A 24,431-nucleotide genomic window follows, 5' to 3' on the forward strand; every position below is an offset into this window, starting at 1 on the left:
TAAAAAAACAACTCTTGTACAGTATATCCACATCTATAGAGAAGAGCTGCAAACATGCAATTAATTAAATTGCTAATTCCCATTGAGTGCAGTGAGTCTGTACCGGACCACCGGCTTAAAAGGGAGGCCATCATGACAGGGGTGGGGTGGAAATTTAGTGAAAAAACTGGGATGCAACTTGGAAAAGTGTTAATATAGAGGCAAGGACAAAGGGGTGAAGTCAGAGGGGGTGGGCCAGTGGAGGAGGAAAGCTGGTTTATATGGTGTTGGTCACCGGGAGGGGGAAGCCATTTTAGTTAGCAATCAGAGAAGCAATCTTTATCACCTTCACTAGCTACCATTCCAGATTGTGACGTTGTCTTCTGACGTGATGCTGCTGGTAGGCCCTTACACAAACACCTTGTCCCCCCTCTTAATAAGGTGACAGCAGCCAACCTACAAAACCCTTGTCACCTCCCTCAGGGTTTGATGTACACACCAGGGGGGCAGAGCCAGGCAGTTGGCCTCGTCCACCGAGGCGTGCACAGGCCCTGAGGCAGGAAAAACAGTGTAGTTCCCCGTGGGGAGCAGAGTGTGAACACAGTTGTTGAGTCTGGACTGTGAAGTGGAGAGTCAAGTTCAAGTGCAGCAGGCCTGAGGTGTCAGGCTTGCAGCATTAACACTGACCGGTGCCGGGGTCGTAGCCCTGGTACCGCGGCAAGGAGGCAGACGGTGGTGGCCGCCTGCAGGAGCTGGGATTACAGCCGGTGGAACCGTAAGGGACAGGGACTGGGTAGTGGCCCGCCAGTACCGAACCGGGGAGCCAACTGGAAACCGGAGCAGCAGGAGGGGTACTCAGACCCAGAACGAGGTCCAGAAGCCACTGGACCACGTCGAATTCACTGATTGAGGTCTGGACCATAGGTCCTTTCCCGTCCCAAGACCCGAAAGACAGCAACAGCCCACCGAGGGGGATAGAAAGCCACCGCACAGGCAGAAAGATTCCACGGGCCAGCGTCTGCGGGCAAACGGGTTCCCCGACACACATCAAGCCGGGGAGCGGACTACCGTTGCTGAAGCATAGGCAGTCAAGTTCTAGCACAGAGGTGCAGGAGAAAGGCGTGAACCACCAACCTCAGAAAGGGGCAAAGCGCAGGGTAGTGGCCCGCTGGTACTGAACTGGGGAACCTATTGGAAACTGGAGCACCAGGAGGGGTACTCAGACCCAGTACGAGGCCCAGAAACAACTGGACTGAGTCGAATCAACTGATTGAGGACTGGACTTTAGGCCCTTTCCCACCTAAGACCCGACTGAAGACAACAGCCCAACGATAGGGGTAGAAAGCCACCGCCCAGGCATCGAGACCCCACGGGCCAGCATCTGCGGGCACATGGGCTCTACTGGCATACATCAGGCTGGGGAGCGGACTACCGTTGCTCAGGCATAGGAGTCACCACTTCCTACAAAAGTGAGGTGCAGGAGAAAGGCGGAAACCACCAACCCGAAAAGGGGAAAAGTGCAGCCGGCTGCGGGCACCATCCACCATCTTGTTTGGTTTACCAGAGACTCCAGCGTGTTTGTAATAGTGAGTACAATAGTTCCTTCGGGCCACGTGCCGCACCAACACACCAGCACGCATCATCCATTCCCCCGCCTCAGCACCTCCCTCGGGCCCCCGGGACCATCATCCCCCTACCCACAGAGGGGTCAACACCAAGCTGCGCAACACCGTCCCCGGGAGCCTAGTCAACTGCAGCGGTGGTGTCCATCCATTCACCACAACCCGTGGGTGGAGTCACAAACTTAATCCCCAAACAACCGCGGCCCCGGCCGTGGACCTCTCCACCGAACACCACCCCTCATGTAGCGCCAGCGACTCCCTTTCAGAGCGATGTGACCCCCCCGGTTCGTGAGGAGATCGAGCCACCCACCGACGAGCACAGATCCGAGCGGCTGGCAGCCGGCCGAGCCCCGGGGCGGTACACTGCAGCAGCTGAGAAGTGTGGCTCAAACTGTTTTCAGGGTGAAAAACAAAAAGGAGGAATTGGTTCTGAAAGGGTGGAGACGCTAGTTCGGCCTGCAAAGAGAGACCATTTTCTAAGTAGATATCCAGATATGGCAGCGGTAGGTAGACAATAATTTTAAAGATGGTTTTAGAATCCTGTTTATTGAGGAAAAATGTAAGTTATCCACAAAAATAAAGTCAGCTGTACAATTTTCTGAGCTAGTTAAGGAAAAATTGAGAAAGGAGGTATTGTTGAGCAGAATGGTGGGGCCCTTTGTGATGATTCCCCTTGAAAATATTAGATTGTCATCTTTGAGGGTGGTGACAAAAAAAAAGAACCAAATACGTTTTGTTTGATACACCATTTGTCTTTTCCGAAGGGTTCTTCAGTAAAGTATTGACTTGGTCAGTCTATAGTCAGGCATGGAGGGTTTAGGAGGATTGAAAGGTATCTTTAGACTCTGGTTTGGAGGAGGAACATTTGCTTTTACTGTTCGTGGGTCATTGTTGGGAGGAAGGAGGGTCACTTCCAAAGATGGACAGATGCTTTCAGATTTAAGGTCAGAGATATTAAGGATGTGACAAAATCCTTTTTTATTGGTTCAGGCTTTCAAGGGATGGCTGTAGGAGGGAAAGTGCTTGATAGGAGACGCCCAGTTTCTTACAAGTTATTTCTACTCTTGGAGACAGGGTCACTTTGTGGGTAACTCCTTTTGTCAAATTTCCCTGTTTAAATTGGCTTTCACTTTGACTTTCTTTGCTGCATTGCGTCTAGGGGAACTGGTTAGCCCTTCAAAGTTAAAGAAGGGTGGTTTGTTAAGAAAAGATGTTGATTTGGTTGAGAGAGTCAAATTATTTATTAGCTGTTCTACCGCAATACCGATCGCCTGGGAAAGGATTGTAAAGTGGTGATTTTTAAGGTACCAGGATCTCTAATGTGCCCAGTGCATTGTTTAAGGGAATTTGGGGAAGGCTGTGGGGTTCCTAAAGCTCCATTAATGGTTACTGTTCCACTTCCAATATCTGGCTATTTTTAGGCGCTGTTTGCAACTTGGGGGTCTGCCTTCAGCGGATTATAGTGTCAAGTTGTTTATAATCGGAGTAGTTACTGAGACTATGAAAAGTGGGTTGGCGATGAAGTAGTGAAGACAATTGGAAGATGGGAATCAGTGAGAAATAGATCTTATGTTATTGTGCTTTGGTGTAAATAGTAGAAATTTTCCTTGCGGGTTATGGGATCAAGTAACGTTGTTTAAATTTTCACAAATATTGGCCCTCAACTAGTGTGGATTATGGGCCATTTGTTTGTGTTTTCCGTAACATTGCATGAAGTAGTGTTGGCGATGAGACACCAAATGGGAATTTCGAGAGAGGAAACCATAATCCAATGGATTGGTAAATGGGGCATTGTGTGGAATCAGTTTCTACCTGATTTCCATAGTTTTTTTAGGCCTGTTTCACACATCCGGCATTTCGCTGGATGCCGGATCCGGCACGCATGCAGTACAGTAGATTAATTTACAGTGGAAGCGCGTACAAATGCGGTTGTGCATGAAGTACACAACTGCATAGTGTCGTGCTTACACTGTAAATGAATCTACTGTACTGCATGCGTGCCGTATCCAGTATCCAGCGAAATGCCGGATGTGTGAAACAGGCCTTAGTCTGCACCAGGCCCCAGATATATTAGTGCTACATATTGAGGCTAATGATTTGGGGAGAAGGCCATGTCGTGAATTGATAAAAGATATCAAATTTGATTTTTTTTTTTTTTATCATAAAGGTTTTTATTGAGTTTTCAGAAAAATACAAACTTCTCATACAACAACATCAAGAACAGGAGCATTGAGTAGCAAGAGGTGGAATAGCCTCGAGCCATTATCAGAATATCAATCTGGGACATTAAATACCCCTTACAACAACAACCTGAACATAGGAGCAGGGAGGGAGGGGGGAAAGAGAGGGGGTGGGGGAAGCAGCTCTACAAGACATTCTTAGGCATAATCAATTTATTTATGGTGTAGGTGTCGGTATCTGGGGGAGGGCCGTTGCATAAAGGCAAGTGGCCCACGGGTGCCATTGTTTAAGTCTCACCGTTCTCTTCTCTAGGTTGGGGGCCAAGTTGGTTTCGTATAGCCAGTCTAGGTTGATCCTCTCAATTAGATCTCTTTTTGTAGGGGGGCTCACCGACCTCCACTTGTATGCCACACAGTACCTGCCAGCTATGAGAATGTGAGAAATGATGTTTTTTAAAAGATCCGGGATCCCATCTAAGCCAATGTGTAGCACCGCTAAGGTTGGGTTTGGAGAAAGGCGGAGACTAGTAACCTCATGGATTAGATTGAACACCTCCTGCCAGAAGTTAGATAATTTAGGGCAAAACCACCACATATGACATAAGGTGCCCCTGTGGTTGCAGCCCCTCCAGCACAGTGGTGACACATGTGGGGAAAAAGAAGCCAGTTTAGTAGGGGAGTTGTACCACCTCAGATGAACCTTTTTTAATTGCTCTATATGATTGAGACAAGAAGAGAACTTGTGGATCCATTTTGAGGCCGCGAACCATTCTTGCGGCGGAAGCGGAGAAGCTAGATCTTTTTCCCATTTGAGCATATACGGCAATTGTTTGTCCGGTTGTGGGGAGTTTAGCATATTATGGATATATGAAAGGCCTTTGATTTTGCTATTTTGAAAGAATTTTTTAATTGAGGCGTGGTCAGCTGTCGTGGGAGCCGGGAGATGAGGAGCGGACTGAAGAAAGTGACGTATTTGAAAAAACTGGAATAGACTGTGTCGGGGAAGGTTAAATTTATCACACATTTCTGAGTACGGGAGTAGGACGCCTTCTCTATAGAGATCTGCTAGGGTGATTGGACCTCCACGTGTCCAGGCGGCAAGATTCAAGTTCGGAATGAAGGCTTCTAGCGATCTAAGGGGAATGCTGGGACCTAAAGCATGTGACACTGGCTTGCTCCACAAGGACCAAGCTTTCTTTAGAGCTGCTGTGGTGGGTAGAAGATCGCCGGGGGGCGAAGGGGTTAGGAGCAGGGAGTCTATGAATTGTTTAGGGGAGTGGACCTGTGCCCAGGTGTACTCAATCTGTAACCATCTTAAGTCTGAATCATTCCTCCACCAATCTCGAGCCGGTTCCAGGATAGCGGCTCTGTGGTATGTTAGAATATTAGGAATACCCATTCCTCCACCACTTAACGGGGCATGCATGCATCTCAGGGCTATTCTAGGTTTTTTCCCAGCCCATATAAATTTACTCATTAGCGAATGAATTTTGGTGAGATACCGTTGCGGAATTGTTAGGGGCAGGCACCGAAGTAAGTAGATAATTTTTGGGAGGCAGATCATTTTAAAGGTCTGCATTCTCGCCACCCAAGAGAGCGGGAGAAGAGAAAGGCGAGTAAGTTCTCTATCCAGTGAGGTGTGCAGGGTCAGCAGATTTTTCCGGATCACGGAGTGTAGCGGGGCCAGTATAATACCCAGGTAGGGGATACCCTCGTCTTCCCATTTGAAAGGGTAAAGATGAGAAAGAGTGGCTCTAGTTGAGGCGGGCAGGAAGAGCGGAAAAATTAAGGACTTGGTAATATTAAGCTTGTAATACGAGACTTGAGCGAAGGAGGACAGGATCTCCATTACGTGTTTTAGGGACACCTCTACATTAGTGCAGGATAAAATCACATCATCCGCATATAGACTGATCACATGGTTTGTACTCCCCACTCGAATCCCCGAGATCCGAGGGCATTCACGGATAGTCTGCGCCAGAGGCTCTATAGCAAGGGCATAGATGATAGGGGAGAGCGGACACCCCTGGCGTGTCCCATTGGATAATTCAAAACTCCGAGATATAAATCCGGATGCCAGAACTTTGGCGTTAGGGTTAGAGTATAGTGCCATTATGGCGGTAAGTATGGGGCCTTCAAATCCAAACTTGGCCAGTACAGATTTCAGATATCCCCAGTGCACCCTGTCAAACGCCTTCTCTGCGTCCAAGGACAGGAATACACTGGGGATTTTCCTCCCCTCAGCCACCGCAATCAGGTCCAGCATATGTCTCGTCCCATCTTTCGCCTGCCTCCCCGCCACAAACCCCACTTGATCCGGGGAAATCAGTGATGGAAGGACTTTATGTATTCTAGCTGAGATTATTTTGGCGTATAATTTTACGTCGCAGTTTAGTAGGGATATTGGCCTGAAGTTTCCTGGTGATGTAGGGGGTTTTCCTGGCTTTGGCAGGGTAGTTATAATGGCCTCTAGATTATTTGGTGAAATATCTGCTGTGGTTCGCCAAGAGGAGAAAAGTCTCAGGAGGAAAGGAGACAGGGTTTCAGTGAATTGCCTATAATAGGAGTTAGTGAGGCCGTCTGGGCCTGGAGCTGAATTTCTTTTGGCTGTGATCACCGCCTGGCGAACCTCTTCCAGGGAGAAAGGGGAATTTAGTTGCTCTAGATGTACTGTAGATAACCGAGGAAGATTAATATTGTTTAAGAAGGAATTAATTGCCGATTGGGTAGGCTTTGGGGCATTGGGGTCATTTTTAAGGTTGTAGAGAGACTGATAAAAATCAGCGAATGCATTGGCTATTTCCGTTGGGTTGCGTATTGTGGCATTAGAACCCGTCACGAGGTATTCAATTTTGTTTTGCATTTCTCGTTTTTTAACCCTCCTGGCTAGTAAGGCACCCGCCCTGTCACCCATCATATAGTACCGCTGTTTGAGGGATCTTAAATTTTTCTCATAGTCTACCATCAGCAATTGGCGGAGCTGTGTTCTTAGTTTCCTGAGTTCGTCAGATGTTGACATGTTTGGGGCAGATTTATTGTGGGCTTCTAAAAGCGCTATGTGGGACAGTAGAGCTTTGGAAGTTGCCTGACGCCTCCTTTTCTCCCTAGTGGCAATTTTGATGAATGACCCCCTAATAAAGGCCTTGTGTGCAGACCATAGCGTTTCCTCTGTCACCTCCTTGTTGTCATTAAATTTAAAAAACTCTGCGAGGTCGGCCTGCAACTCCTCAGAGAGTTGTCTACAGGCCAGGAGGGAGTCATTCATGCGCCACCGGGTAAAAACGGGCGTGCGGCTTTGCTCCTGGACTGTCAGGTATATGGGGGCATGGTCCGACCAAGCTATAAGTCCAATTTTTGAATCTGAGCAATCCAAAATAAGTGAGCTTTCAACCAGAAAGTAGTCCAATCTGCTGTATGAGGTGAACCGAGGTGAGAAGAATGTGTAGTCCCTCTCATTTGCATGTTGGTATCTCCATACATCATGCAGATGCCTTTCTGAAATTATTGTGCTCATTTCCTTCCTCTTTACAGCAGTATTGGAGCAATCCAGAGTGCTGGACATTAACATGTTAAAATCCCCGCAGATTATTTGCTTACCCTCTGTAACGGATGAAAGCTTGGAAAGAAACCTCCGCAGAAAGCTGATCTGACCAGAGTTGGGGGCGTAAAGGGTTGCAATAGTATACTTCGATCCATTTATGGAGCAATTAATAATGGCGTATCTACCTTCAGGGTCTAAATGTTGGGAATGTAGTGTGAACGCAACAGTATTTTTTACACAAATGAATACTCCAGCCTTTTTTTTTTTCCCACAAGCCAGCAGTATGAAAGGAAATTTAGCATTATTTAACCTGTGCGAGTCCCCCTGGAGGAGATGAGACTCTTGACCACAAATCACGTCACATTTGGATTTAACCACTTCCCGCCAAAACATGGATCTCTTGGCCGGCGAGTTCAGGCCCCTAACATTTATAGACATACAGTTCAATACCATTGTACATGAAAAAAAGTCTCTTGCCTAGAGCTGCGGGGGGAGAAAGGAAGGTTAGGCAGGAAAGAGGTAACACTGACAACATTAACATCACTAACATTACTGATGTAGGGAGCATCAGTCCACATAGAAAAAAGCCCAAAAAGGGGGCCTGCGGTATGGTGGAAATGTACCGCCATGGGGGCTCAGGGTCCTGGTTGAACAGAACCAGCGGACCTTAAAAGTAGCAACTAAGTCTCAGCCGCGACTCAGACATATCACATAACTCACGCGACGGACCAATCTTCATTCACTTTATCCCTTTGGGATGGTCCTGTGGCTCTTGGAGATCTGGCCGGGAGATTTGCCATGTTCCATGAGGATAGGAGCTTTGCCAACTGTTGTGGGGAATGGCAGACGTGGGTGTTTCCTGCACGGAAAAGCAGGATCTTTACGGGGAAACCCCATCTATAGGATATAGCTTCATCCCTGAGAATTTTGGTATAAGAGGCAAATTCCCTCCTTTTTGCCAGGGTTCCTGCAGACAGATCCGGAAAAATGGACAGGTGCCGGAATTGCTCAGACAGAGGCGGCCTCCTTCTCAGGGCTCGCAGCAGGGCTTCTTTGGTCTTGTAAAAGTGCAGGCGAGCCAAAGTGTCCCGGGGGGCATCAGCACTGAGGGATTTAGGCTTAGGGACTCTGTGTATTCTGTCCACCAGGAAATCAGTTGCAGACAGGTCTGGGAGCAGCTCCTGCAGCAAGGAGCCTAGAAAGCTCTGCAGCCCCTTGTCTGGTATGGCCTCTGGAATTCCTCTGATTCTTATGTTGTTTCTGCGGGACCTGTCCTCTAAATCCAAGACCTTGGTATGGAGCTTTTGCACTTGTTCCTCCAGTGCTGCATTAGCATCAATGAGGCTATTGTGTGACTTTGTCAGCTCCTGCATTTTAGTTTCAATGTGTGCTGTGCGACTGCCTATGGCAGTGATATCTCCCCTCAGCTCAGCCACCATATCCTTCCAATCCTGCTGCAGTGATGAGCGGAGGGCACTGAGCAGTTTCTGCATGGTACCTTTGGTAAGCGGTATATCTGCAGCGTCTGTGTCCAAGTCTGGGCCTGCTGTGGATCCCCTCCTGGATGAGCGTGAGGAAGCTGTGGAGGAGGATGCTGCTGCCATTTTCCCTCGTCCCGTGCTGGAGAAGAAGTCTGTAACTTTCGCCGGGGACGGCTTCTTCTGGGACTTTCCCCTTGGCATGCCACGTTCCTGGGTACCTCCGCAGCACTTTCCCCCGTGTGCAGAGAGATTGGTGCCACTGGTGAGCCGCAGTGAGCCGGTTAGGAGTCGAGGTGGCTGGAGCTCAGCAGCTAGGTGACCGGTGCCATTAGCAAGCAGGCCACGCCCCTCAAATTTGATTTATTGAGGTTATGGACAATGTTTCCCTGGGTAACCACAGTTTGCCAGAAATCATTCCAAAGAAAATGTGGCACGGATCTTTAGAGGGAGTGCACAGAGCCAGAATAAAAATTAACAGATCTGTGGCTTGGTTTACAGTTAGAAATGGAGCAGTGATGATGCATCACATGGATCTTGAATTCTTGAAGGTGAATTTTGGAGATGTGATGGGGTGCACCTGAATGCAATGGGTTTACATATGTGATGTCTGGTTGTGCAAGAAGAAATTGAACCTTGGCTAAGAGTATGGAGAGACATAAATGTGTGAGGTGTGCAAAAGATTTATGTTTGAGATGTAGGGGGTAGGACCTCGGAGATGGTGGAGTTGGCTAATGGTGGTTTGGTAGGTGGAAGCCCAAGAAGTTTTGGACCCCTTAGGTGGTTTAAATTAAGCTCTGATGGGTAGAAAAATAATCACGGTTTATGGTGGTGAAAGGCCCTGGGTAGTAGTTTATTGCCAGGTCGGTTAACAAGGTGCCTTTGAGTTGGTGCAAAGCGGCTAGAGATAATATACGACCTGAGTGAGGATGGACAAATACTACCTGTCTTATGTTTGTGGCTTCAAGAATCAACCTTCCATTTTATAGCTCGTTTATATTGTTTTTATTTACTTTGTTTTATAATAATGCTGCCGTGGCCAATTTAATCCAATGTAGGTTTGCATTCTGGTAATTTTTTGTAAGGAATGAGGGGGATTTTCAGGGGATGCATTTCGCATGCTTAGTCTACTCTATACCCTTTGTCAGGTGAGGCTGTTCTGGGCCTCTGACTTAAAAGGGAGGCTGTCATGACAGGGTTGGGGTGGGATTTTAGTGAGAAAAGGGGGATGTATGACAGTAAATGGTTAATATACAGGAGGAGACAAGGAGGTGAAGTCAGAGGGGGGTGGCTCAGTGGGAGAGGAAAGGGGGGCTGTAATGTGTGGGCTACTGAAAGGGAGCAGCCATTTTAGACAGCAGTCAGAAAAGCAATCTCCCACTCACCCTCCCTTTATTTTTTGAGTAAATGTCTTTAATAAAGAGTCATTCAGTAGAGCAGTAGTAATTTATTTTGGGTTAATTTTTTGGGGAAAAATACCTGGGCGTGGCAGGTAGGCCCTGACCTGAGCGAGGGCAGATGTATTCTACCTGTCTTATGTATGGGATTTTAAGGACCAACCTTCCAGTTTCTATGTCGTTCATATGGTTTCATTTACATTGTTTGTTAAATAAAAACACTGTTGTGGCCAATTTATTCCAATATTGGTATGCAGTCCGGTTATTTAAGGTGCTACCTTATTTATGATTCACCTATAGCCTTTGTCATGCCTCCATATACAATATATTGCAATACTATATTGCACCCACTAATCAATACTGGCCAGGAACATGCATATGGCACAATTGCAGTCACATGACCGTTATTTTCAGCTCAGAAACTGGCGAATTCTTGTAGCGCATAGTTTGTCCGCTGAGAAGATTCATAAATCTGCAGTCACATAGAATGCTGCAGACTTATCATTTTAGAACCGACAACCCCTTTAATAGTGAATATTGCTATGCTTCCTAAACCCCTTAAAGCACCTCATCCAATTTACCTACTGAACACAAATAGAAAAATCCGAAGATATAGTCATTTCAGCTTAGCACTTTCTAGGCTCTCTCATTCATGGGGACTAAAAAAATTTGTGTTGGGCAATCAGACAGTGAATAGTGTACACTTTCATGTATGGTGCAGGATGCAGGTAGCACCATGGAAGATAGCCACTTTTCCCTCCCTGAAGAAACCACATGTAGGGACACTTAATCCCCCAGGTGAAACGTGCGTTGAGGACACAATCCCCCAGGTGAAACATGCATTGGTTGGGGTAGGGGGAATCCTTGCCTCCAGGGGATACCAATTACCAAGCCAGCAACTACTGAACACACTTTGGTATGCAACTCATTATATGGATCTCTTGTATTCCTATGCTTTCTCATGCTGCTAGTTGTACCTTGGCACTTTATTAAAGAAGACCACTGTAATTTAATTTCATGTACTTGGGATATAGTACCTCTGTTTTCAAACAATAAAGTGATTTCTCTGACATACATTGGTCTCCTTGTTTGCTGCTATTGTTTGCCCACAGCACTTTATTGATCATAGTTTTTAAGAGGAATATTTACATCTTTCCATACATGGCTACCATGTGGTTCTGGTCTTAATTAAGTCTGTTATGCTCTCTGTTACCCCTATTTTTATTCTTTATCACCTTTTCACATTTTTAGATGTGTGCGTCATCATGTGTTTTAACTTGTATTTTTTCACTGTATGCATACAAATAATATTTGAAAAATAAAAAAATAATAATTTAAATCACAAAAGAACTCCTTCGTTCTCCTGTTTTGCACCTTCATGGACGGTGCAGGATGCAGGCAGCACCATGGAAGATGGCCATTATCAAACACACCAGTGCTTCAACAGGTCCTACATAGGACCCGTTGAAGCATGGGCATCTGTGAAACTACCGTCGTCCATAGTAATACCCACATTTTCCTGCTTCTGTGATTTTTAATTCATGAAATTAAGCTTTTTACGAAAGGTGAGTGCCCCCTTTTTTTTCTCTACATTACGGGGCTTTGACATATTTTCGAGGTAGAGCACCACAAGTTTTCCGATAGCTAGTGAGTACCCTATCTATAACACTGATATGTTTGTGTGAATTGGTGCAGATTGCTTCTTTGTTTGTACATTCATACTGCACAGCTTTTCTATATCATATCTGAAAAAGTTCTACAGGACATGTCCCTTGAGCTAAATATTAACAAAACCTTTGACTCCACTCCATTGCTTTAGACTATACTGATTCAAAAATGGAATTATATTATTACTACGGCTCTCTGCCTGGTATGCCGCCTTCTTAACCATTGGTTTGGTAGGTATGGTTCTCCTCCACAACATTTCTTATAAGGAACAGGGCAAGGAGGCCCCCTTTTGCCCATTATGCTTGTTCTTAACTTCTTTCAACTGAACCCATTGCTATGCTCCTTAGAGAAAATCCAAATGTAAAGAGAATTAAGTGTAGCTAAAGTCCAGTATAAATGAAATGTCTTCGTAAACTATATACTCCACATTTTATCACACCCGCAAGTTCAACCTTTGACTGCTTTTGTCACGTTTTGCTTCCATTTCAAACCTTAAAATTAGTCCAGATTAATCCATAGCTCTTAACGTTTTCTTGATAAAAATGAACTATCCCACTTGAAATCTATCTTATTAAATGGCCTAATTCCCAGATGTGTAACAAAGGAATTAATCTTACACTATCATACGACATATTTAATTCAATTGAATATGAAAGGAACGCTATATAAAAAAAACTGTTATACTCACCTCTCCTTGGTTCTCACTACCACTACTGCTACGTTTCCTTCTTTTCCGACTGGTCTATGCCTCCACTGACTGCACCCCACATAATCATGTGGCACATGACACACATCAAGTTTATATGCCAAGCTCCACATAATCATGTGCGATGCAATACTGTCATGAAAGTACCACGATGTAGAGTGGTCCCTCTTATTTCTGTTGTCAGGAGATCACAGTACAGGGCTACATGCAACCTTGCGCAGGTTGATACTGCTGACTGTGCAGATTCCAATGGGTCCAATGCTGCAAGGGTTAAGTAGTTCTTCTGGTCTTCTAAACTCTGGCTGAAAGCTGGAATCAGCTGTTATGAGGTTTCTAATTACTGCTGCTATAAAATCTCCTCTCTCAGCTCAGGGAATTGCCAGTGATAGCTTATGCTAAACAAGCCTCTAGAGGGAACCTGTGAGCTGAGGACCAGGATATAATCTAAAAGCTGTGTTGTGTTTTTCCTTCCTTTTTGGTCTGCATCACTAGTTCGTTCCCCATTTCTACTTCCTGTAGTTTGGAGTGCCTTGAATAATTGTTGTTTTTTTCTTGCTCATCTGTCCTATCCTCTCTGTACTTTAACCCGGAGTGGGAGTACTGTTCCCACTGTACTGTGCACTTGACAGAGCTGAGTTCAGTGAAAAACAGAGATGGGCCAGTGATCGGCACACAGGGTGAAAGAACCTGTCTAGGGACCTCACGGAGCTCAGGGCTGCTTACGGTAAGTGCAGGGGTTTACCCTTCATATCCTCAACCAGTGGCAGTGTATCCCTTCCCCTGTCTTCCTTTGCATTGACCTTGGTGGAGCGTGACAACCAAGAGCTGCCCTTGGGTGGTACCTGGTGCCTATCATCAGACAAATCCATCCTCACCTATAGAGGTTCTGGTGAAGACTGAGTAAGCAATTACTCCTGCTCCTCTCAGAGTAAGCCTGGTTCTATGAACAGTTGGCCTATGTGTGCCGCCCCTGTTCCAGCTGCTGAACTGCTCGGATCCGGGTTCTGAGTGGCTCGAGGGTCTCCGGACCCAGGGGTTATGTGGCCACTCAAATGAAGGGGGATATTTATGAGGGGAGTGATAGAGTTCGTGACGCCACCCGTGGTGTATGGTAATTAGGAGTACCACTGTTGCGGTTAGGAGTACCCGGGGGCGATGGAATGGGACAGCCAGGTGTTGTGACCCTCCACGGGTAGGGGGGAATGCCCCAGGACTCAGTGATAGATGGGGAGAGCCATTGGATGCAAAGGGGGTCACTTGCGTACTCACTCAGTCCATTAAGATGACACCGACAACTTGATAAACCAAAGTTCTGGACACCGCTGCCGCTGAGGGGAGCTTAGTTAGGGTCTCGTCCCCAATGGTGTTGCCGGGTGATCCATGACCTGCCTCCTGGCACTGAGTTTACTTCTTTGGTGGTCCCGGTAGTGTGAAACTTGACGGGTCCCGCTCCCCACAATGGCTAAGTGTGGGAGCTTGCTCTCAGGGTTCACGCTTGGGATTTTCTGGACCGTTTTGAGTGGAAAGTCCTATCCCCCTCGTTGTGCTAGTACCCCAATTTTGAAGCGGCTGGGAATGGATCTTGAAGGCTCCGTTCTTCTCGGGTAAATTATCGGGTTGCCTGAAGCTACTCCCCGACCAAGGGTCCACGTACCCCGTCGTTCCCTGGTCCCAACCTGGTGTTGGTATAAGGCCACCGGCTGTCCTCCTTTACAGATCCGTGCCCCTTGCCACGATCCCCTGCGACCGGGGGTCCAGGTCCTCTAGGCCCAGATCACCGTCTGCCACATAGATTACTTCCCAGGAGCCCTGCTCCCGACCTCCTCTCACTTTCCCTTCTCAAACTCAACTCTCTCCTGTCACTACTGACCTCCCCTCCCCAACCACCCAGGTGGGCGACTCTATTTCACTCAAGCCATCCACTGGTGTGTTTGGTGAGTGTGGTGCAGGGTACATCTAGGATTTGATTAGCTGATGAAGGCAACACCATGTAGATAGGGACCCTAAACCAAGGAGGAGGTAGATAATGCACGGAGGGCAGATTGTGCAATACCCTTTGACGACCCGATAGTCCAGGGGAGTCACATTCCCCCTTGGTTAAACGTAGCTCGTTTTCGAGCTACAGGACTCCAGAGGTTTATTTTTTTATCTATTTTTTTTTAACTGTAGAATAGAAAATAAGAACATTTTTATTAACAGGTTTCATCCCACATTAGCTGCAACAGTGGAAAAGAAAGAAACATTTTTTTTTACTAGATGCTTCCCACATTAGGGAGGCTGGACACTTGAACGTTACGTAGTTAAAGTTCATCATTCCAACGATGGAACGCTACCGGTTTGGTTAGTAGCGGAGGCTCAACTTGCTCCGTTGTAGCCTCTTCCTGCGACAGTTCTGTCCTAACGTCCCGGATCCCATCAACCCACCACCCAAACAACCTGACCCGCTGCATACCTATTCATGGGTCCGTGACCAGGTTAAGATCCTGGGTGTTGTTACAAACGACTCTGGTGGGCACAGGAGGTGCAACTATATACAATACACAAGTCTGTGTTGGTCACAACGAGTCCCATGACCATAGTCCTTTTTTTGCTACTAAACATTGGTGCACAATATAAATAACGGGGTCCATGCATCTGGTGTACACACTATATCAACTGTTTCTTAATCAGGTGACTTTCTCTATTGATTCAAACCTGGTTGATTAAAAACTCTGCTGTTTCATAACTTTACTCTATATGGAAATTAATAAACTTTGTAAAACAATAAAACAAAACACAGATACCTAACAGTTTATATTTTTCACATTACAGGTACAGCTCATTTGGAGGCCGGTAATCATAGTGAGCCTCTTCACATCTAGGGCATACCGGCCCCGCTCACTCCAATGCCGAGTGTAGGTAACCACCTCTTCCAGCTCCAAGTTACGGCCCGGATGTCCCCTCGGGAGATGGTGCTCTATATCTCTCCGAGCGACAAATACCTCCTCTGAGAGGCTCGCTTCCCAGAGGAAACCCCAGCCTTTGTCGAGGTCAAACCGCTTTACATGACCCCTGCGCCACGGCCCTCTAACACGGAAGGTGGTCTTTATTAAATGCTCCTTCTCTCTCCGGGCACGGGCAACAATCTCCCCTTGCCGCTAGTCTTGGGTTGTCATCTCCGATTGCAGCTTTTGCTGGTGTCGTTCCCAGTAGGGGGCGTCAGCATCCAGCTTCGGCTCCCTAGCTGGCATAGGCTATAGTTGTGCTTTTGCAGCCCCAAAAGCCATTGGGATGCCGAGTCTCGGCGGAAGCGTCAGCTCTCCAGGCTCCACCTCCGTCATTGTGAACAAAGGAACCGACTGCTCCACAGCCGGGGTTGCAGAGTCCGGGTGCTTTGCCTCTAAGGACGGGCCCAGTGATGCGGTCGGGCCGGTGTCAGGGTGACCGCTGTCGTGACCTGGTCGGGTGACGGAACCGGGGGTTCTGCAGCTGCTTCTTCATATACGGGGGCTGAAGGCTCCGCTGCCATGGTGGGAGCAGGCAGCTCGGCGTCCGTTGAGGTCGGGGTAGGTGGCGGCGGAGTGCTTGTCGGGAGCAGGGGCGGTCCGGATCCCACAGCCGCATCGGCCGGATTAGGGTAATCAACAGGGAATGGGTAACCGCTTACCCTCTCTTCATGTGGGATTTCGATCTCACGGGCTCGCACCGCCATCGCCAGGCTCCTCATCTCTTCCCTGCAGTGGTCCAATATGAACAGGAACTGCGTCCGCATTCTTCTGCAAAGCTGCTCCATCTCTTCCTCAATCCAGGTCACGGTCCCGGGAACAGCACGTTCTGGTGACCAGCTCCTCTCAGCCGCCATCTGTCCTCTGTGGGGTCCAGGAACGTTATGGCAGAGTCCTGTTGTCCCTGTTTCTCTTCCACTGCTACATGTCATCACACCCCCTCGGTTTTCGCCCACCACTCACTTTTGTGCTGTGGCCTTTTGGGAACTTGCGGTTCCGGGCTGACTCTCAGGACGAACGGTGGGGCTTCTGCTTGCGCGCTTTTGTGGAGAAGATGGCGATTTGGAGCCAAAAGATGGCGGAAGATGGCGGAAATGGCGGGAAACGGGACTTTTGACTCGCGGTTTCGACTTCTAAGGCACACGTTACCAGGTAAGTGGGTCCTGCTTGTATCCTGTTCGTGATGCCAGGAATTTGATGTGTGCCGCCCCCGTACCAGCAGCTTTGCTGCTTGGATCCGGGAATCTCAGTGGCTCGAGGGTCTCTGGACCGGTGGATCGTGCGGTCACTCAAATGAAGGAGGATATTTACAAGGGGAGTGATAGAGTTCATGACGCCACCCATGGTGTGTGGTAATTAGGCGTACCACCGCTGCGGTTGGGAGTACCCATGAGGCGATGGAATGGGGCAACCAGGTGTTGTGACCCTCCATGGGTTGGGGAGAATGCCCCGGGACTCGGTGATAGAAGTGGAGTGCTGTTGGATGCAAAAGGGGTCACTTGCGTACTCACTCAGTCCATTAAGCTGACACCAACAACTGGATAAACCAAAGTTCTGGACACCGCTGCCACTGAGGGGAGCTTAGTTTGGGTCCCGTCCCCAATGGTGTTGCTGGGTGATCTGTGACCTGCCTCCTGGCACTGAGTTTACTTCGTTGGTGGTCCCGGTAGTGTGAAACGTGCCGGGTCCTGCTCCCCACTATGGCTAAGTGTGGGAGCTTGCTCTCAGGGTTCGCACTTGGGATTTTCTGGACCATTTTGAGTGGAAAGTCCTATCCCCCTCGTTGGGCTAGTACCCCGATTTTGGAGCGGTTGGAAACGGATCTTGAAGGCTTCGTTCTCCTCGGGTAAATTATCGGGTTGCCTGAAGCTACTCCCCGACCTAGGGTCCACGTACCCCGTCGTGCCCTGGTCCCAGCCCGTTGATGATGATGATGCAAGGCCGCTGGCTGTCCTCCTCGACAGATCCATGCCCCTTGACACGATCCAGACCACTGTCTGCCACCTAGATTACTTCCCAGGAGCCCTACTCCCGACCTCCTCTCACTTTCACTTCTCAAACTTGACTCTCTCCTGACACTCCTGACCTCCCCTTCCCAACCCCTCATGTGGGCGACTCTATTTCACTCAAGCCGTCCACTGGTGTGTTTGGTGAGTGTGGTGCAGGGTGTATCTAAGATTTGATTAGCTGATGTAGGCAACACCATGTAGTTAGGGACCCTAAACCAAGGAGGAGGTGGATACTGCACGGGAGAGCAGATTGTGCAATACCCTGTGACGACCTGATAGTCCAGGTGCATCACATATGTCCCTCTCTCCCCCTACCACCGTACCATGAGAGATGTATGTGCTTAGTCAGTGCTAATTGAAACCGTAGGGAGAAGAAAAATAAGAAATAGAAGCTGATCAAAAGAAGGAACATCAGCAGGACTAGTATGGGATGGGCAAATTATATATACGAGTATAAAAGTTAACTGTTTTTCTATCTGTGACACCCTGGCCTATCAGGTCGTCACAAGTGTGTCGATCAATCTGTCTTTCTGCATGGTACCCGCTCCTCCTTGGTTACGGGTCCTGTCAATTTGGTGTTGCTACCAACCGGTGTACATAAATCCTGAGGAACACTCTGCACCACACTCACCAAACACCCATTGGGCAGCCTGAGGGGAATAGGGCCCCCCAGATGGGGCATGGAAGAGGGAGGGCAGAGATGTCAGTATTTGAGTAGAGTTGAGCAGTGAGGCAGCGGTGACAGTGCAGGTCACGCTGCGGAGCTGGGCTCCTGTTCCCATCCCAGGTGCCAGACGTTGGCCTGGCCAGAAGGAGCTTGAACCCCGGTCGCAGGGGGTAGTGACAGGGGGCACGGTGCTGCTACAGAGAGCAGACTGGCTGCCTTGTGCTACAACCAGGCAGGGGCCAGGGCACGACGGGGTACGCGCACCCTAGGCTGGGAAGTAGCTTCACGCAGCCCAGTAATTCATCCGACGGGAACGGAGTCTTCAGGAACCGTTCCCCACCTGTTCCAGAATCGGGGTACTAGCGCAACAAAGGGATAGGACTTCCCAAAATCGTCCAGAAAATCCCAAGCGTGAACCCTGAGAGCAGGCTCACCTTGCTAGCCACGCAGGTGAGCGGGACCCGAGTAGTCTTACGCGAAAGAGATCCACCAAGTTACACACAGTGCCAAGGGACAAGGCTTCAGTCCAACCAGCAACACCAAAGGGGCACTGACCCAGTGTGCTCAACCAAGAGAAGCAGAGTACTCAAGAGTTTGGTTTACCTGGTGTCAGCGTCAGTGACTTTGGACTGTGTGAGGAGGGGTTAAAGATCCTGCTGCTCCAAAATTGTCACTGGGCTCCCCCAACAGCAGCGGTGGTCTCTCTCTCATTACCACGCACCGTGGGTGGCGTCACGAACATTATCCTATCCATCACCCCAAACACAAAAATCCCCCTTTTTATTTCTGAGGTAGCTGCACGACTCCGCCTCGAATCTGGAGACCCCTCGAGCCACTGCGAATCTGGGTCCGAGCAGCCCGACGGCTGTCGCGGGCCGGCACATATCCCCTTATTGGTCTTCAAAATTCAGCAAAATGGTAACTCTCTGGTCCTCCCTGGACAGCTTAAGCAAGCCCACTGGTGTGATTCATAGACTATGGACCTCTAGAGGTGGCCTCACATATCGGACCAGCCCTTGCACGTAAGCCCACTTCTTCTCCTGTTCCTGTTCGAACCCACTCTGCCTCTTGACCTTAAGATGCCTCTCACTCTCATTAACCCTATTTTATCTAAAATCATAGCTGCAACCTTACTACATGGTGTCCTGTCTTTGCATTATCTAAACTATCCATTAGATGGCAACATTTCTAAATTTATTCTACAGCCGATCTAACTAATGCATATAGTTTATAACTACATCATTACTAGGGATAAGCGAATGTATTTGCCACTATTCGGTATGCGACGGATAACCGGCTATTCGCACCATTCGGTATCCAACGAATAAAACAGTATCCGCTCCGATACTTTCAGTTTCATTTCTGACTTTCTGGCGCCTGTTTTCCAGCCAATGAACACATCTGATATTGCTTGCCCTCACAGTAACGCCGCAGCCATCTTTGTTGTGGTGTTACTGTGATTGGCTTGCTTTGCTGTACAGCGTCATAGGGGCTATTTAAGCCAGCGGCCATATTGTGAACATGCAGTCATAGGGAGTTGGAGGTGTAGATAGACTGTAGTGTGTGCGGGAGAGCGTACGTAGATCCAACTAATAAAGGGTATGTGCGCACGTTGCATTCTGGCATGACAAATGAAAAGCAGCATTTTGTCACTGCATGTGCATTTCAAAAAGCATCCAAAACGCTGCGGTTTGGATGCATTTTGAATGCATCTTGGATGCATTTTTGATGGTCCCACTCGGCTTTGCTATATCCCCATAGAGCATGGCTGGCTGCGAGACAGAGCCGCGCGTTCAGAATGAACTCGGATGAACTTCACCTGACTTCATTGTCTGTGTGCCATGACCTGATTTGCGATCAGAGGGGAAGGACTCACCGATGAACGCATATCCCCTGAGTGACTGAAGTGAGCCGCACGATCAGCGGTGCTATCACTGAGGAGTTCTCCACCTGAGAGCGGTGGCCGCGGGTAACCTGAGTGATGTCATCGCTGATAGCGCGACTCACTTCAGTTGCTGCATGGAGCTCACAAAGAGCGGTGGTGTTCTACGGCCGCCCCTGTCAGCTTCATGACCTGGAGGGGAATTTGGGGATTTTAATAAAGTGGTGAAAGAGGGTGTTTTTTTTTGTCTTTTATTCCAAATAAAGGATTTTTCGGGTGTATGTGTTTATATACTTTCACTTACAGGTTAATCATTGGGGGTGTCTTATAGACACCTGCCATGATTAACCTAGGACTTAGTGACAGCTATGGGCTGCCATTAACTCTTTGCCCCCAAATGCCACCACACCAGGGCAATTCGGGATGAGCCGGGTAGAGTCCTAGGACTGTCGCGTCTAATGGATGTGGCAATTCCGATTGGCTGCTGGCTGATATTTTTTAGGATGGGGGCTCCCCATAACTTTGGGCTCCCCATCCTGAGAATACCAGCCTTCAGCCGTGTGGCTTCACCTTGGCTGGTATCAAAATTGGGGGAGAACGCACGCCGTTTTCTTTTAATTATTTGTTTATTTATTTATTTTGTTGCACTACATAGACCCACCCAGTGGCAGCTGTGAGTGGTTGCAGTGAGAAAGCTATCACTCAGTGTGGGGGCTCGTCTGAATGCAACCAATCATAGGCGCAGGTGGGCGGAGCAAGCAGGGAATACGAGATGGATAATGAGCGGCCGGCATTTGCAAAAGCAGGAGAAGCCGCCGGACCAGTGTGACAGCCGTGAAGCACCTTGCTGGTGATCGGTCAGTGATCGGTGAGTATGAAAGAGAGGGGAAGAGAGAGACCAACCGACAGACAGAGAGAGATGTTAAAGTTTTTTTTTTTTGGAGGTCGGGGCTTGATTTGACGTTTTATAATTAGGTGATTAGGTGACTACAAACTGTTTCTTAGCAATTTCCCCTCTTTTACTTTGGTTTGATGCTGTTCTGGCGACTACATAAAAGCTGCGTGCTGCTCTGAGCACGTTATTCCAAGACACCAGAAATGCAGTCAGGCACCTTCTACAGGCTGTGCCCATACTGTTTCTGCCTGTTCCCATCCATTTCAGCCTTTTCCTCAGTCACCACAGCTCGCCGTTAGGTCCAATGTGAAATTATTCGGGTTTCCCATAGACTTAAATTGCACATCGAATATTCGTAAATAGTCAAATAGCAACGACCTATTCGTCGTATATTCGCGAAGTCGAATATTTTAGTATTCAATCATCCCTAATCATTACTACAGATAATTAAAATACAGGACAACTATCGTTATGTACACTCAAGGGGTGTAGTCGAGCACCTCCTAAATGATTAATACTCCTTACTGTGCCACACGTGTCAGCAGCCGGGCTGCTCGGATCCGGATCCGCGGTGGCTCGAGGGGTCTCTGGACCAGAGGGTCGTGCGGCCACTCAAATAAAGGGGGAATTTACAGGGAATGGTGTTAGAGTTCGTGACGCCACCCATGGTATGTAGTAATGCGAAGTACTACCGCTGTAGTTGGGAGTACCTGGGGTGATGGAGTTGGGCAGCCAGGTGTTAGAACCTTCCAGAGGGTAGGGGAAAGGCCCAGGGATTCGGTGATGGTGATTGGGGAGCGAAGGGATCACTTGCGTACTCACTCAGTCCAGTAAGCTGACACCGACAACTGGGTAAACCAACGTTCTGGATACCGCTGCCGCTGAGGGGAGCTAGTTTGGGTCCCGTCCCTGATGGGCCAGCCTGGTGATCCGTGACCTGCATCCTGGCACTAAGTTCTCTTCTCTGTTGGTCCCAGTAGTATGAAACTAGTCGGATCCCGCCACCCAGTATGGCTAACTGTGGGAGCTTGCTCTCATGGTTCACGCTTGTGATTTCCTGGACTGTTTTAGTGGAAAGTCCTATCCCCCTCGTTGCGCTAGTACCCCGATTTTGGAGCGGGTGGAGAGCGGATCTTGAAGGCTCCATTCTCGTCGGGTAAATTGTCATGTTGCCTGAACCTACTCCCTGACCTAGGATCCACGTACCCCGTCGTGCCCTGAACCCAGCCCGGTGATGGTACAAGGCCGCCGGCTGTCCGCCTCGACCGTTCCGTGCCCCTTGTCACGATCCCCTGCGATCGGGGGTCCAGCTCCTGTAGGCCCAGACTACCGTCTGCTGCCTAGATGTCTTCCAAGGAGCCCGGATCCTGACCTCCTCTCTCCTTCACTTCCAAACTACTTCTCTCTCTCCTGACACCCCTGACCTCCCCTAAACCAACACCCTAAGTGGGCGACCCTATTCCACTCAGGCCGTCCACTGGTGTGTTTCGTGGGTGTGGTGCAGAGTGTACCTAGGATTTTAATCAGCTGATGTAGTCAACACCATATAGTTGGAGACCCATAACCAAGAAGGAGGTGGATATTGCACGGGAGGGCAGATTGTGCGATACCCTGTGACGACCTGATAGTCCAGGGGCGTCACATTACAAAAAGGTGGTAACTTGTTTATAGCCAACAATCCCTTTAAGTGGGTTCACAGACTTGTAGTAGGTGATAAATGTACAATTCTTATTGTTCGAAAATTCACTGATCCCGAAAAAGGGATTTTCAATATCCTTCATGAATAGTGTTAGTACACACACATCACATCTCCTCCAGTCACTCCCAAAGGTCTAAATGAGCAATAAAGCATCTGTATGACCATCGCTCAGTAGATAATGTTTACGCATTTTCACTACATTCATATGGGGGACGAGGGACATCCATTCTCATAATTGATTGGGTTTTGAGTCCTGCTATAGTGCAACATTCTTGCTCACTGTTTTTAAGCATTCAGCCAACTAGTACTAAACAACACCAGACCTGCTCTTCTCCAATCTACTAATAGAAGATCTCTCTGCGCCAACTTTTGCCCATGGGCGTACCAAGGGTACCGCCCATATATCACAGATTTATTCTGTCTTATGCTCCTTAGTGTTGCAGGAATCTTTTCAGATCTGTAATTCTCACCGTGGCATCTTCATCGGCATGTGGCTAGGTTTAGAGACCGATACGGAAGATGACCATCACCATTTTGTTTCATAGCAACCTGCAATACTTTCGATATGCGATGAGCAGGTGAACGCACAAGAGGGAACTATGGACAGGATCAATGTGTGAAGGTTTACCATGTAGAGTTGAGCGAGTACCTAACTATCCGTACTAGCAATACTCATAACATGTACTGTCTACTACTCGCATATTCATTCCGAATAGCGTGAGTGTGCCGCCCTGGCGCAGACTGGGGTGCCCGGATCTGGGGTGGTCGTGGCTCGAGGGGTCCGGACCTGGGCTCAGCAAACACTCCGATCCTTGAAAGGGGATTATTTACAGGGGAGAAGCTCGTGACGCCACCTGCGGGTTGCGGTAATGGGAGTACCGCCACTGTTGGAAGGAGTACCAGGGCAGAGGGTGTGGAGCAGCAAGGTGTCAGTCCCTCCACAGATAGGGAAGGCCCTGGCCTCTGGGGTTTTGGTGGATATTTTCGGTCGGGGTGCCCCTTCTCTCTATACCTGTGGGCAGCAACCTCTGCCCGACGCTGATCTCTGGCGGACATCTCTGTGAGCAGATGCTGGTGTTGTCTCTCCCAGTATGGGATGTGGACCTCAGGTTCTGCCTCCTCCAGGGAAACCGGGTGCATTTGAATTCCCACGGCTCCAGCAGCTACTGCGGGACCGTGCTGCAGCGGAACCAGGATGTTGGTGGGCTCCTGCTCTGCAGCGGTAATGAGATGAACCGGCTGTTCCGTAGCCGGGGTAGCAGCGGTTGAGTGCTCCATACCGAGGTACGGGCCCGGGGATGCGGCCGGGTCTGATCTGGTCTGGTCGTGGGTGGTAGCGGAGGCATTGTGGCCTGGTCTGGTCTGGCCGGTGGTAGGGCTGGAGGCGTTGCAGCCTGCTCATCGTCCGCAGGGGCTTGAGGCTTCGCTGCCAATGTCGGAGGCAGCGGCTCGGCTACAGCTTTAGCTGAGGGTGGAGAAGGTGGCATGGCTGTCACGGTGGCTGGGAGCAAACCAAGTTTCGTGGCCGGGTAGGCAGGATCAACCGGAAGTGGGCTTCTGCTTACCCGCTCCACACGCAGGACTTCCATTTCACGGGCCCGAACCGCCGCGGCCACACTCCTCATTTCGATCCTCCAGTCATCCAGCAGGAACAGGAATTGCGTCCACATCCTCTTGCAGAGCCGCTCTGTCTCCTCTTCAATCCATGCAGCCGTCTCGGGAAC

Source organism: Anomaloglossus baeobatrachus, chromosome 1 (genome assembly GCF_048569485.1).
Source record: "Anomaloglossus baeobatrachus isolate aAnoBae1 chromosome 1, aAnoBae1.hap1, whole genome shotgun sequence".
NCBI classification, from domain to species: Eukaryota; Metazoa; Chordata; class Amphibia; order Anura; family Aromobatidae; genus Anomaloglossus; species Anomaloglossus baeobatrachus.